At 44.7% G+C, this 14,933-nt stretch overlaps 1 long non-coding RNA gene across 2 annotated transcripts in view; it reads right to left on the bottom strand.

The window, feature by feature from the left end:
* The window catches only part of LOC310706885, a 525,877-nt gene that overhangs the window by 267,173 nt on the left and 243,771 nt on the right, over positions 1-14,933 (bottom strand). The window contains exon 1 of one of the 2 annotated variants that reach the window (XR_014526220.1): positions 10,428-10,543. The exons of the other annotated variant lie outside the window; for it this stretch is intronic. This is a non-coding gene — a long non-coding RNA (uncharacterized lncRNA). Of the gene's footprint in view, positions 1-10,427; positions 10,544-14,933 lie in introns of those variants that run through there. 2 annotated transcript variants of the gene reach the window in all.

Consider the following 14,933-nt stretch of genomic DNA (forward strand, 5'->3'; position numbering starts at 1 on the left):
AGTTAAAGACACTCTCAGAGTTAACCAGCAGCACAGCGTGGAAGTTAGGTTGTTTAACCCTTTTGAATATTCTGTTTAATTTGCTTTAAAGCTCTTGCCTGCCTTTCTTTACCCCTCTAGCAATGAACAGGACACATACTCTTTAGTAAGTTCAAAATGTTTTAGTTACTAAATCCAAAGGTCTGGTTTATGTGTTATTCCATGCAGCAGCAAGGAGAACGCAGATAGATTACTCTTGGGTGCAAAATACAGGTCACAGTTTCAAACATGAGGTGGATTACGTGGCAAGAAGAGAGAGTGAGGAAGAGAAGCAGCTTCATTTCCTTCTTCATGGAGGTAAGGGGACATGACCTAGCTGAGTCTAGGAACAGAACTCTCTGGTCTTAACCCCTTCATGAACTAACTAGCATTTATGCATAGTTATGTTTGGCATTAACAAACTCCAGAGTTTCCGTGCTAGCTGAAGAGAGGGTGATATTCCATTGTCCATATTGACAGAAGCTTGCAGTGAGAAACTTAGAGCACAATTTGACCTGGTCAGCTTTGTCTCTGCTAGCTCAGCCTCCCTGGCACAATGAACCTTTCTGAGCTAATGCCCTCATGAGGAGACATATCAAATGGTGTTGGATTATTGCTCTTTGGCCATATGGCATTCATTCTGCATCATTTCCTGTTATTTCTTCTTTCTGCTTCCTAGCGATCCTAGCCAATCATGCAGTGAACACGATGATGTCACTATTCTGCGCAACCAAGTGTCCTTGGCTATACCCCAATATCACGGAGAGCAAATGAAACCCATTCAGAGCAAGAGCAAAAGGCAAAACATTTCACCTGCTTTTCAGGCCATCACTAAACTGCTTTGAGGTTTGTTTTTTGTTTTTACAATCAAGTGGTATATAAATTTTAATAAATAAGCTAATTTTTTTTAAAAAACCACCCAAAATGGCCAGACCATTTTTTAATGCTGAAAAAATGTTTGCAAAAGACACACACCCTCCTCTGATAAATGCCTTTCTTCTTCTTCTTACAATAGGCACAATGTATGCGAAGCACCTTGAACACTTAATTTGTGCAATATAAATGCTAAGTTTTATATTATCGCTATCATCATTCTCTCTGGAGTGGGAAGACTGAGAGACGGGATTCGCTTTTCATTACTTTTGCAGCTGAGTGAACACTGGGTTACCAAACTTGTTTGAACTGCAAGTTGTGTTGAATTAGAAATTCTCAATGGGTTTGGAAAAACCTGCCTTTGTCTGGGTTCCCCACAGGACGTACCTGCTGGGTTACAAATACTCTCTTTCTCAAAGGTGAGAGCCTGAGCCTACGGCTTTCCCGCATTCACATTTTCTCTCTGTGTGCCTCTCTCTTTCTTGTTTTGTTATTAATACAAATCCCTCTCCACTCAGGAAACGGGGCTGCCTGAGAGAGCAAAATTAAGTTCTAGGCGGGGGATTCCCCTATCGCTGAGGCCTGCTCTCTCCAGCATCCATTTTGTACCGCCGCCAGGCCTCCCCTTGCAGCCACAGTTCACTCCAAAGGGAAACCGGCAAACGAAATTGCGTTAACCTCATAAGCCAAAGTGTTAATTTGTTTCCCCCAAGGCCATCTGACACCCTCAGAAAAAAAGGAAAAGAAACCCGTCCAGTCCCTTTCGGTGGCAGGCACAACCTGTGGGGAAGGAGGAAGGGCCTCATCTCAAGCAGAAGATTTGTGTCTTGCATCTTTCCGTCCAGAAACGTTGATCGTTTTTGAGCATCCCCCCAGCCACAGATGGGGGAATAAATCATGCTGAGACGGAACTTCTGATGGGCGATGGGCCTTGTGATTTAAGGCTGATTCATTGAACACAGATAAGGAGAGAGTTCAGTCCAGGCATAGGCAAACTCAGCCCTCCCATCATGTTTTGAGACTACAACTCCCATCATCCTTGAGCACTGGTCCTGTTAGCTAGGAATGATGGGAGTTGTAGTCCCAAAACATCTGGTGTGCTGAGTTTGCCCATGCCTGGTTCAGTCCTTTGCTGGTCACAGAGCCGCAAGCTTTGTATCCATGGTTGTATCTGGAAATCCCTGAGTCCGTGTCCTGTAGGTTCAGATAAGGTGTCCATCTAGGCCCAGCTTCACAGTCTGTTTTGAATATTAGGAGTCAGTTCCAGAACATATGAAACAATAAAAATGGAATCTTTGAGGATGCAGAGTGTTCGTTCTCACTGTTTGGTGGCAGTTCACACTCAGTTCACACCCACTTCCAAGCAGGATCGAGCCTTTTGTGTCTTATAGAATTTCACCAGCGCTAGCAGCTTCCTCCGTCTGCACAGCCTGCTGGGTTTTGGTAGCCTGTGTATCCCTATAAAAGCTGGAGCTACATAGCAATCATGATGCTCAAGCGTGGGGCACATTAACGGGGGCATTTGCAAAGCTGTGCAAATGCAACTTCTTTGGGATGAGTGTTGCGGAATTAGGATGAAAATGGAAATCATAGCCAATATCAGAATCTTTAGGGGACTCATAGAATCACAGATTTGGAATGGACCCCAAGGGTAATCTGGTCCAACCCCCTACAATGCAGGAATCCCATCACCTGGTCCACCTTCCATTTTGAAGCCATACCGGGCCCTGCTTAGCTTTGCAAATGTGCTAGCAGTTTTATTGCTGCACCAGTGGGAGCGGAAACCGCCAATTCACTGCTGTTGTTGCTTTCAGTCGGCAAACAATACTTACCATATTTTTCGCTCTATAACACGCACCCGACCATAACACGCACATAGTTTTTAGAGGAGGAAAATCTGTAGGCATGCCACCCGTAGGCATTCCCTCCATAACACGCACAGACATTTCCCCTTACTTTTTAGGAGGAAAAAAGTGAGTGTTATGGTGCAAAAAATACGGTAATCATATTTGCATTGCATTTCCCTTGCACTGAAATGAATGGGGTAGACTAACATAACGGCAATGCAATCTACACAGTTCATTATGCAAATTGTATAAATTTTGTAACATTGCAGCGGTGGGCAGTGAGATTGAATAATAGAGTTTTGGGTGGAAGATGAACTGCAATGGAACAGGAACAATGCTGCGTGCAACAACCGGGCTGTTGTTGTTGGTTGTTTTAGTCATAATAATAACGCAAAGCAACTTACAAACACAACAGAAATACTAAAACCAGCTACAAAAAGAACATCAGTACAAACCTAAGAAATGCACCCATCTATACAAATAAAAGAGAGGTTCAGCAGTTCCTGCCCTACCATAAGAGGCAAGAAATACTTAAAAACCCTTAATACTAGGAGCCAAAAGCCTGGAGAAAAAAGGAAAGGTTTTGCCTGGTAGACGAAGAGGTGGCTCATTCCTCAGGAAGCTAGATAATTCACTCCTAATTAACGGCTGCATTAATATGCACCCATGATGAGCAATATAGCTTTCCTATACACAACTGAAATGGTGGCCTCTTCTCACAGTTCTTAGAAACCTGCCTTTTATGAGTTAGACCATTAGTTCTGTTGGGAAATTTCCATTCCACCTTAAGGAGCAGACATGGAACTGTTACGTGTCACATGTCTGTTTACATTCCAGCACTGTTTTGCTGGTGTTAGTAGAACGTCCGCTGTGTTATTGCTTTTGCTTTTCTCGCCAAGAAGACAAAGAGAGAGATGACATGTTTCTTTGTCCTGATTTATGATTAATAAATCCGTAGTTGTAGTATGCTTCCACAAGCCTCACACCTATTCTGTGCTCGCAGTTTGCTCTGCTGATATAGTGTGCCCTGGCTTTGAAGCCTGGGTCGCTGATTTACGTCGGAGCAGAGGCTGATGGGTCTTCACAGCGGGACGGCTGGAAGGAGACAACCCAGCTGGGGCTAGCCAGCTGGCCTTTTGCCCCTTTGCATGCCAACAACTTCCTCTGGCTGCACTGTTGACTAGCAGCTGTTCTTTGTGGCTTCAGACAGAGGTCTTTCCCTTGGGGGTCCTGAGGTGGGGTGGGGGGTGAACCTTGTACCTTCTGCGTGAGAAAACATGCACTCCACCACTGAGCTAGAAGCAAGCCAAACAAGTGGCAAAGTTGCCCAGTGTGTATGAAATGTGCAGATCCAATGGGCAGAGTACAGCCCTGGTTGGAAAGCACAAGTGATGGAAATTCTGCCTCCCTCATTATTTCTGCTCTATTTGTAGAGATCTGCAAAGGCACCAAGAGAGCGTACTGTGGACCCAGGCTGGGATTATGTAAAGAAAGAGCTTTTGCATCAAATGCCCAGAACCTCCTGAAATTCAAGGGGATTGTGCCTGGCCGCGTTCCCTGCTGCTCCACCCTGAGCAAATCGAGCGCTGAAAATGTGGCCCTCCTACTCCGCTATTATAGGTGTGTGACTTTTGTTCTAATTACGTGGACACGTCAAGAAAAGCACACAATAAGGCTTCCATTTAGTTCTAAGTCTGTGCAACGAAATTTGGTAGGTCCCTCCCTTCTTTGTGAGCTGTAGGGTTTGTATGGCAACAGAGAGATTTTCTTCCTTTAAAACAAAACAAACAAGCAAACAAACTGGGGACAGAAAATAAAACGAGAGCCAAACCCCACTAAAATAAACAATTTTAATAATATTGTTCCAGGCAGACAGGGATCAAAAAAATCCATTAAGCAGGAGAGTGGCTTTTGCCATAGGAAAAGCGCTGGCACTTGTCCCCTTCTTGTCACTGCCTCTCCTGCCCCCCTGAAGGGTAACCTTTAAAAGACACACTGCCATGTGGTACTTAAACCTCTGGCATTTACCTTCGTTTCTGCTTGGCTTTCATTCCAAGCAATGGCGAGGAGGGTTTTCTAATGTGATAAACAGGCGGCGAGAAAAGGGAGAGAGAGAGTGAAGCACTGCTTCTTGTGGCTTGACAATTCCCTTTCCTCTGTGTCGGGATGCTCGCTGCCTCGGTTAGCGCTCAGCAAATGAAATCCCTGCTTGCGTGCACCCTCGTTGTGTGGCTTTCAGTTATCCTTGTCCCAAGCCGCTGGGCAAGGCGGGCTCCTGTCTGAACCGAAGAGGGTGGGGGGAGCTGGATATGAGTTTCTGTAGATGGTATTTGGACAGCTTTAGAACACTGAAAAAGGAAAGGAAAGAACAGCTCCTGACCAACAAAACCGAAGGATTTCATTGTTTAAGAAATAGGCAGACTGGTACAGTGGGAAGGTCATAGTCTCTTGGCAGCCAGCCCAAAGCTGTTAGATCCAAATTTCACCTATAATTAAAGGATAAAATTACCAGCATCACTTTTCAGGGCTACTGTATTGGAGATAGCTCAGTTGGTAGAGCGTGAGACTCTTAATCTCAGGGTCAGGGGTTTGAGTCCCACGTTGGGCTAAAGATTCCTGCATTTCAGGGGGTTGGACTAGATGGCTGTCGTGCTCCCTTCCAACTCCACAATTCTATGATTCTATGTGATAAAGTCTATGGAACACACATACACATATATACATACACACACACAGAGAGCGATTGTTTCTTGGACCCTGAGAGACGTTATTGGAGGGAAAGCTTTCCATCCCCTCTTTCTCTCAGCAGCTGCCAGCAATTTCAGAAGAAACATCTCCAGAGGATCAGGGGGCCCTCCTGAAAAAGTTTCACACCTCTAGCCATGAGAACGCTGATGGAGAGCAATAGTGGATGGTGTCAAGGCAGCAGGAAGGTTGGTGTGGTGCAAATGCACCAGCAGATCAAAGCTGGCAATCCTGGTGGTGCATTTTCACCGTGCTGACCTCCACACTGCTACACCTTTCCCACTCTTCTTGCTGGTGAGCAGCATTGTCTCAGAATGCCGCTGCGCCACCATGCCATCTGCTGTTGCTGAACTGCAACTCTGAATTTCAAAGGAGGAAGACTCCTATCCAAGTAGCTGAATGGGTGGCTGAACTGGACCTGGGAATTATTAAATAACACAGAGGAGACAAGATGAACTAGGATATAAAGATGAACAACAGCATATAAACACACTCTAAGAGGAAACTGATACTTTTTCAGGCAATCAAGATCTTCCCATGAATGTTCTTCCAGATCTTCCAAGGCACCTTTCATGCAATTTGTGTAAAATAGTGATATTTGGGCTACTGTGTGAATGGCAGCTCTATCAAAATCCATGCTTGAAATGGTTGTCTGCTTGCTTGCCCAGATAGCAGCTCATTGTGTACCCTGAAGGAGGGTAGAGTGGGAATATGTTTGGTGTGGTATATGTATTTTTGTTACCCAGTAAGCATGTATTTACTTGGCAGGAGAACTGTGTTGCAAAATTTGGAGTGAACATTTGGAAAGGTGGCTGCATTTCAGTTTGTGTATCATTTTTGGAAAGGATCAATTAGGTGAGTTCATATTTTAATTGCAAACTGAATTGTATGCCACCGCCCTCTATCCCTACTGATTATGCATGAGTAGCTCAAATATAAACTGGTGCTTGACCCAATAGGCGATTGAGCAAAGCTAAGTTGGGTCAGAAGTACCTAATTCAATCCATTTCAAATGGACTCTTCCTCCATCCCTAGTCTCAAGACAAGCTTGACTCTCAGCAGATCAGAATTCCAAACTTCTCTTTCCTTCTGCCCAACCACCCAGCTATTGCAAAGGCCCCCTCAGTGAGTCTCAACCAAAGAACAAGGGTAGTATACTTATCTCTCTCTGCACTCAGCTCTCTAAAATGTGGGTTAAACAAAAAAATAATAATCAAAGGGCTAAACTGCTCTGCTGGCAGCTCAGAAGAGCTCAAAGTTCTCAAGTTGCTGAGAAATATAACTAGGTATGGCACTTGTACTGAAGACAAAAAAAAGTAGAAAAAGAGAGAACATGGCAAGCAAGGATTAAAAGACCTGGCATATAAAAATAAAGATGTCAACCCTCACACCTTATTTATCAGAGATGGCCTGCTGGGGTTAATTGTCCTAACCACAGTAACTACTGAGTACTTTCCACATAACAAAAGGCTTTAATCTTCATTCCAGCATCATGGCAAAATTAAGGAAAAGACACAGCTAAGGAAGAAGATGAGAGAAAGGGTATCCACATGCCTTATACTCTGGGAATTCTTATGCTCTGGGATAGCCAATGTTGCTTGATAAGTTCAGGCAAACTTCAAGATCTGTTTTGGTAAGTTGAAATGACAAGACATCACCATGGCCTCTTTCCCTCCATGGGAATGGGCCAGGAAACATCCCTGAGTCCTGCCCGCCAATATTGACCCTTCAGTCAGCATCTGAATCGGAACAAAATGGGTGTTAAGATTACAAGAACATATCTGAAGGAAAAGAAATGGGTGGGGCACAGCAGCCCAAGGTGGCTGGTTGAATCATGCTGAATCGTGCTCTACCAAACTGGGTATCTGTCAGCAACAGTTCTACTGCCATTCAGATTTGGGTTCCTACCTGGAAAAGCTGTGAAATGGAAGGAGAAACAGAAGTATGTGTTGTCGGCCACTATCCACAAATCCTTACATATTCATACATATTGCTGGTTTTGTGGCATCAGTACTGGTCCTACTGGGAAGCAGCTTGTGAAGACACCTGTGGGTCATACCACTTCAGATTGCAAGTGGGGGGGATTCATCTAACTGGTTCAATCAGCAAAAGCCCTGTGCAATGACTTTTGCTTGTGCAGCAGGGCTTTGCTTCCCATCAAATGCCTCTTGAAATAGGCTTGGTGTGTGTGTGTGTGTGTGTGAGAGAGAGAGAGAGAGAGAGAGAGAGAGAGAGTGTCAGACAGTCAGACAGACAGACAGACAGAACCCCCAGAACAGCACATTGGGGAGGAAGTGTCATTCCATTTGGCAAGTTGGAACGCTTGTGCAGACAGAACTGGAAGAGCATTATGTCAGTGTGCCAGGCAAGAGGCAAGGGGGACAAATTTTGGTGTCGCACAGGGCGCTGCTGGAATTTGAGACCCCAAGGCCTGCCACTGCTGATGTTGAATTCCACCCTGTGATTGATTCCCTGTAGAGAAACCAATAGCAAACTAAGCCCAAGAGTCCTTGACTCTCCTTTCCCCTAACTTGCTAGTTGTGTGTGCAAGAATTTCTTTTCTTTCTTTTTTTAAAAGGGGACACGTTGAATCATGCAGTTCAACACTGGTGGTTTGAACTGGGCCTGAGAAAGAGAAAGGAGCATGTCAGGGTTGCCAGATTATCTGTTTGGAGCCCTCATACTAGAGCCTCACATAGTTTAGGATTTTTTTGGAATTCTTGAAATGGTGCAAGGGAAGAGATACTCCAGCCATCACCTCCTCCTGTACCCATCCTCTTTTTCTCAGAGCAACACTGCGTTTTGGGAGCAGCCCATCGACTAACATTTTCTAGCAACTTTCCCCTTCTTAATTCAGGCATCAGTGACCATGTCAGTGAGTAAATCTAACGCGAAGGAGGGTGCCTTTGTCCTTATAGGGATGGACGAACCTGTTGATTCCTCATTTCTTCCACTCTTAAATTCTGCTCTAAATTTCCACATCAGTTTGTGATTTATTTATTTTTAAGACCACATGAAAATTCATCAAAATTTTGGTTTGGATTGATCCTCATATACACAATTCTGATGAAGTGTTCCTCAATATGCACATTTTTGCAGAATGAACTTCCACGATGTATGTACTTTTGCATGTTATTTTAAACTAAAATATGCATTTCTATGACATGGTTAGAGAAGAGCATTGCAAAATTTGGAGAAGTGCAAATTTCAAACAATTCCTCAGCTTCTGTTTGCTGGTTGCTTTTAAAGTGCAGATTAGGCAGGTTTGCTTTACATGCAAACGGAATCCAATTTCTGCACCCTTTTTCTATGTCCCTGCCTCTGCTGTCTTCTCCCCTCACCCACTCCTCTATCTCTCTTGCAAACAGCGACAACGAAAACCCTCAGCCTCTTCCGCTTCCACTTCACTTCCTTGGCAGCAGTGCCAGAGGAGAGAAGCTGACCATAATCTGCTTTGACAAACTAAGGAAGAGAGAGAAAGAGGGAAAGAAGCCTCTGCCTTCAGAGAAAGGAAATCCTTGACTGGAATTCTCCTTTGCACAACAAATCATCCCCAACTGGCCAGCAGAAGGAAAACGGGCTGCCCACCAAATTCCTTTCCCGCTTGAGGCTTGCTGGCCGCACATAAGGAACTGCTATGGTTTCCTCCAAGTTAGTGCTGCACTGTGCAAGCTTCGGTCCTGATATATTTGCACACCAGAGTTGCAAAGCAGTTCATACACTGTATAAAGGTAAAGGTAAAGGGACCCCTGACCATTAGGCCCAGGCGTGGCCGACTCTGGGGTTGTGGTGCTCATCTCGCTTTATTGGCCAAGGGAGCTGGCGTACAGCTTCCAGGTTATGAGGCAAGCATGATTAAGCCGCTTCTAGCGAACCAGAGCAGTGCATGGAAACGCCGTTTACCTTCCCGCCGGAGTGGTACCTATTTACCTACTTGCATTTTGACGTGCTTTTGAACTGCTAGGTTGGCAGGAGCAGGGACCAAGCAACGGGAGCTCACCCCGTCACGGGATTCGAACCGCTGACCTTCTGATCGGCAAGCCCAAGGCTCTGTGGTTTAACCCACAGCGCCACCTGTGTCCCATACACTGTATGGAGGTTCTTAATTCCCATACATATACAATAATTCTGAACGTTCCGGTGCACTGGAGCCATGTGGTTCTTGTGACGAACAACAAAAGTTGCCAGTCACTTGTTACACAGAAAGGTCTCCACGCGAAGGACTGCAGCTCAGTGGCAGAGTATCTGTCTTGAGTACAGAAGGTCCCAGCTTCAGTCCTCAGCATCTCCAGGAAGGGCTGGGCAAGAATCCAGTCTGAAATCCTGGAGAGTCGCTGAGAGTCAGTTTAGACAATATGAGCTATATGGGTCTGACGCAGGGTATGATAGCTTCCTTGGGACATGGGGGATGCTGTGGTCTAAACCACTGAGCCTAGGGCTTGCTGATCGGAAGGTCAGCGGTTCGAATCCCCGCAATGGAGTGAGCTCCCGTTGCTCTGTCCCAGCTCCTGCCAGGGGTCCTTTACCTTTTTTAAACCTTTACCTATGATAGCTTCCTTTCTGATTTACAGCATATTAAAAAACTTAAGCCTAGGTACATAAGCCAAAGTACATAGGCACATGCACACAAACACACAAACACTTCATGATAAATACATAGCACAGATACCCGCCCCTGCCCCTAACAGCAGCAGAAAGGTTTAGCGGCACACTAACCACCAAAAGCGTGGGGAAAGGTACCGTAAGTCTTTACCTGGTAATTTTTAACCCATACCTCTAGGATGTTTGAACTGATACATTTGATCAGAGTTTCATTTAGATGCAAGTTTTTCCATGGCTTTTCATCTCCAGGCATTGGTTTGAGGCGCAAAGCAAAAAATAAGACTGAATAAGGCAATAGAGGAAAATCCTTACTGAGCAACACTTATACTAGGCTTCCTCAACCTCGGCCCTCCAGATGTTTTTGACCTACAACTCCTATGATCCTTACCTAGCAGGAGCAGTGGTCAGGGATGATGGGAATTGTAGTCTCAAACCATCTGGAGGGCCGAGTTTGAGGAAGCCTGACTTACATTGCATGGGTGAAAATTCATGCTAGTCATACTCAGAGTAGATCCACTGAGATCAATGGATTTAAGTAACTTTATTAATTTCAATGGGTCTTCTCCGATGACTAATGTTGAATGCCATACTATGTGTCTCCTTCCCTCCCTCTCCATCAATACTGATTTTAAAGTGTCCAGAAAAGCGGTAGCAATTCTGAGGTGTTATGGATTTTTGCAGCTTACGATAGAAATGGGTGATTATTTCACAAACACTGAAGTGACTAGGTGGCTAATGTTTCTATATCTGAAGAGTCTGACCTTGTCCTTCTGGTAAGCTGGGATTTACCTGTGCCTATGGAAGTTAAAAAGTTGGTTGGAAGAGTTTGTTTTAGTCTGCCAATGATAAAACAAGAGTCAGTCTATGTGCAAACAGTGATAACAACATTCAATAGTAGTTTGTCATCCACCTGGAGTGGATTGAAAGTACATTTTTAGGGACAGAAATATGAACTAGGGATAGATGGATGGATTAGCCTAGTTTCAGTCTATGTTTATGTCATATGCACTCAATCACAAGCCTATTCTATCTCATTTCCAGCACTTAAAAAATCTCCAGGGAAAATGTTGCATTTAAATTGTACTCCTTTTTGCATTCACTTCCCCATAAAACACACATTTTGTATGCTTCTCTGTGTATCCCTTCCTGCAATATGCATTCGTTTGCATTTCCCCATAAATACATTTCACATACTTTTCCCCTGTAAGATACACATTTTTGTCCACATTTTTGAACCGAAACTTGAGCACAAAATTCAGAAGTGCTCAGTCTGATTGTTAATCATGTTTCTGATCAGCATATAAGCTTGGGAGCTGCAAATCAGATCTGTCCACTTAAAAAATTTCTCCTTCATCCCTAATACTGCTCCCTCATGTTTCAATGAGGTCTGGTGTTTCAAAATTTCAAAGAATTAAGGGGTGCTGGGAGGCTATGAATCTCTGTCTCGTGGAGCTTTGTGCTAACTACTGCAAAACGAAAGAAAGGGGCATCTATTATGTTTTGTGGGTTGGAATAGGCAGCACTAAAGCTTTAAAAATAAAAAAAGTTATTTAAGGATCGCCGTTAAAGGTCCTTCACTTCTAGTCAGTTGCTTTAAAAAAGCTGTGAAGATTAAAGGCACAAGTAAATTCTAAGCATGTATATTAATCTCAGGTTTATGGTGCCCAAGGAATGAGACTCTGCCCCATAGAAAGTGCTACAGAAAGAAGCCAAAGAAGGAAGTGGCTGGGATCCTGCCCTCTGATGTGGTTGCCTCATCTGGCCTGATGTGTGGGCTGCCCCTGCCTCCAGTACTGTTTAGGGTGGCAGCCTGAAGACAGGGGAGGTGGAGAAGCAAGCCAGAAGCTACCACCCTTTGTGGACCAGTGGTGGCAGAAACCTTCTGGGCGACAGTTGCAGTGGAGGAAGAGAAGAAATGAAGTTGGAAGACAGGTGGTGGGAGGCAGACAGTGGAAGAAGAAACCTGCCTCACTTTACTGCATGATTAGCAGGGAATTGGCAGAGCTGGAGAGACAAAGGTGAAAGGGAGGTGGAGACAGAAAGAGAGATGCAGGCAGAACAAAAAGGCTAGGATGGAGCTGGAGTGCAGCTTCAGCTTCTGCCTGCATCTTTGTCTCTCTGCCTGTCTCCTTCTCCTTTCAACTTCTGTCTATCTCCCACTGCAGATTCTCCACTGGTCTTGCAGATGAAGGAGCTGGGTTCCTTTTTCCTCTGTTTGCCTCCGGCCTCCCTTCCGCCTTCATCTCTCCTCCTAATCCTCCGTTGTAGCCAGCATACCAAAGGCTGCAGCTGCAACCACCAGAGCCAACCATGTGTGACTGAAATCATGCAAGTTAAATGTGCATTTGATGCTACTACATTGTATAGATAGGTCCGCTTTCAGCAATCCAAACAAAAAGCTCTGAGCAAATAATTTATGGAATCTGTCAGCAAGCCTGCCAGTGTACCCACTATTTGAAAGGATACATTAATTAACTGCTACAAATACTTAGGATGTTCAAAGTGCTCAGAAACCACAACTAGAGCTAGAGCCTGATGGTTTCAGGTGTGCACAAGATACACCTTTTGTTTTGCTGGTTGGATAACTTGTTCAAATGAGAGTGAAGTGTATTTCTAAGCAAACTGTGAGTTTCAAATTCGGAATTAAATTTGCAAATGCCATCATTATCAATTTACAGCTTCCAGATTGTTGAAAATATCACATTAAAGAAAATGCTTGTTTTGAGTTGGGGCAGACATCTATAGTCTCTCCTACATATGGTACATGTCTTTCATGCATGCCTACGGATGATCTGGATTTTTTCAGTGCCTACTAGTTATTTCAGAATGTTAACATCTACCTTCCTTGATTGCTTTCTCAAACATCATTGATTTCCATCTGCCTTTTTGGCAAAGTACAACAAGAGTACCAGTTATTGCCAGCAGCTCTTCTTATTGCCAGCAAATGTTCTGCTCCCAAGATTGTGCACTGTCATGGATATAAAAGCAGACAAAAGATGGAACAGCGGCTTTTAGTTCCATGCTACAGTAAGACGAAGTAACAGATAGCTTACAAAAGCCCATGCTTGTTCTGTAAAATCATTTCAGTGAGCCTTAAAAGTCTAACCTTATTTAATAACTTTTCCACACTTCCGCTTCTGCAGATTTCAGTGGGGATGGGTAAATCCGTCCAGTTCAGTATTCTTCTGGGGTAATTTGTCCACCTTTGGTCCCCACCCTGCACTCAACTTTCACCTGTGGCTCCTAGGGGTTGTCATCATGTGACAGCAGCCACATCCCGAGAAACGGCTTCAACTGGCCAGCTAAACCAGATGAAGGTAGCCAATGGGTCTCACACCTTTGGTGCATTAGGGACCTCCCCTGCATGTGAAGACAGGCTCTGGTGGATGGAGCAGACAAGACCAATAGTGGGTCCAACGTTCAAGAAGGCAAGTGCTGTAGAGGGAAGTGAGGGGCAGATGGGGCTTGTCAACCTGTGAAGGTAGCTCATCTAGGAGAAGGAAAACTCTGATCCTAAACCTCTGCTGCCTTGCAGGACATATTTGGGAGATGAAAAGGAGTAAACCTCACACAAATCTGGAGTGGAGTCCCTAAGGCGGTTGGATGACACCTTGTACACCTCCTTCCAGCAGCTCCTGCAGCCAAGCTGGTGCCAAATGTATTGCGCTTCTTTCCTTTGGACCACATAATTGAAGATGAGAAGGGGACCTCGTCATCTGGGCAGCCCAGGACCTCCATACACACTGCCCAGGCTTGCGCCCTGGAGAGATCACTTTGGTTCTGCTAATGCAGTAGTTTGATTTCACCCCAGAGGAGCACTCCATTGTCTCTCAAAGGCCAACAAAGACCTTACTGGAGGAGACAGGAAAGGAGATGGGGTCTACTGCTTTAATTCTAGTGGTGGGGCAGTGCTATAGCACCACCCCTCTTAGCACTGGCACCTCTGCTGCTTACCTGGATGAGGGTGGGGCATGCAGCAGCAGGTGGGCTGTGTGAATGCATCAGTGGCAGCAGTGCTGCCATTCTGTGTTGGTTCTCCTGGTTCTCTGTACATGTCTGCGCATCTATATATTTATCTATATCTATCTATTGCATGGCATGTATGATTAGCTGCGAAACATGTTGCTGGAAAAGCAGAAAGAAGCCCTTTTGTTTGCAGCTCATAATTTCCATGGAACTGCTTGATCAGCCAGCCCCCCCTTGCCCCCTCCTTTTAACCTCCAAGACACTCTGCAGTCTCTTTAGTCAGGTTTTTCCTAAAGGGGCAGATTAAAACGGGAATGGTGCTTTCTTCCTTTTGCAAAAGAAGGAAGTCCTGTTGGATTACGGCTCACATGCTGCTTCGGATGGCTTATGGCCCAGAGATTTAAATTTTAAATATACCTAGGCAAATTATGTGGTTGCATCATATAAGCAGGGAAGGAAGTAAATAAAACATCCGCCCCCACTGGAAACTGTGGTTACGAAAGCATTTTGCGAATGCACATTCTAAATGACGAAGATTACCGGTAGTGGGATTAAAATACATAACCAACCACCATGCATTAGAAGCCAACACTTTGCAGGACTGAAGATTTGCTACAGAACTATGGGATTGCTGCAGTGATTATTTTACCTGTTCTGGAAGTAAAAGCCTGGGCAGCTGCAACAATTCAGAGGCCGGAGACAGACAACCATCCTTCCTCTTCTTTTAGAGGGCTGAAGGCATCTTTGCCCATGAGGGATATTTATACTACCAGTTTGCACTTGCTTTATTGCCATTCTGTCTTGCCAGAAACAGTACTTCTAGAGTCTTCCCAGTGTCTACAGCAAGCTAAAATCCCTGGATTCTTTGGGGGGAACCATAGT

Source organism: Podarcis liolepis (genome assembly GCF_965112155.1).
Source record: "Podarcis liolepis genome assembly, chromosome: 5".
Taxonomy (NCBI): domain Eukaryota; kingdom Metazoa; phylum Chordata; class Lepidosauria; order Squamata; family Lacertidae; genus Podarcis; species Podarcis liolepis.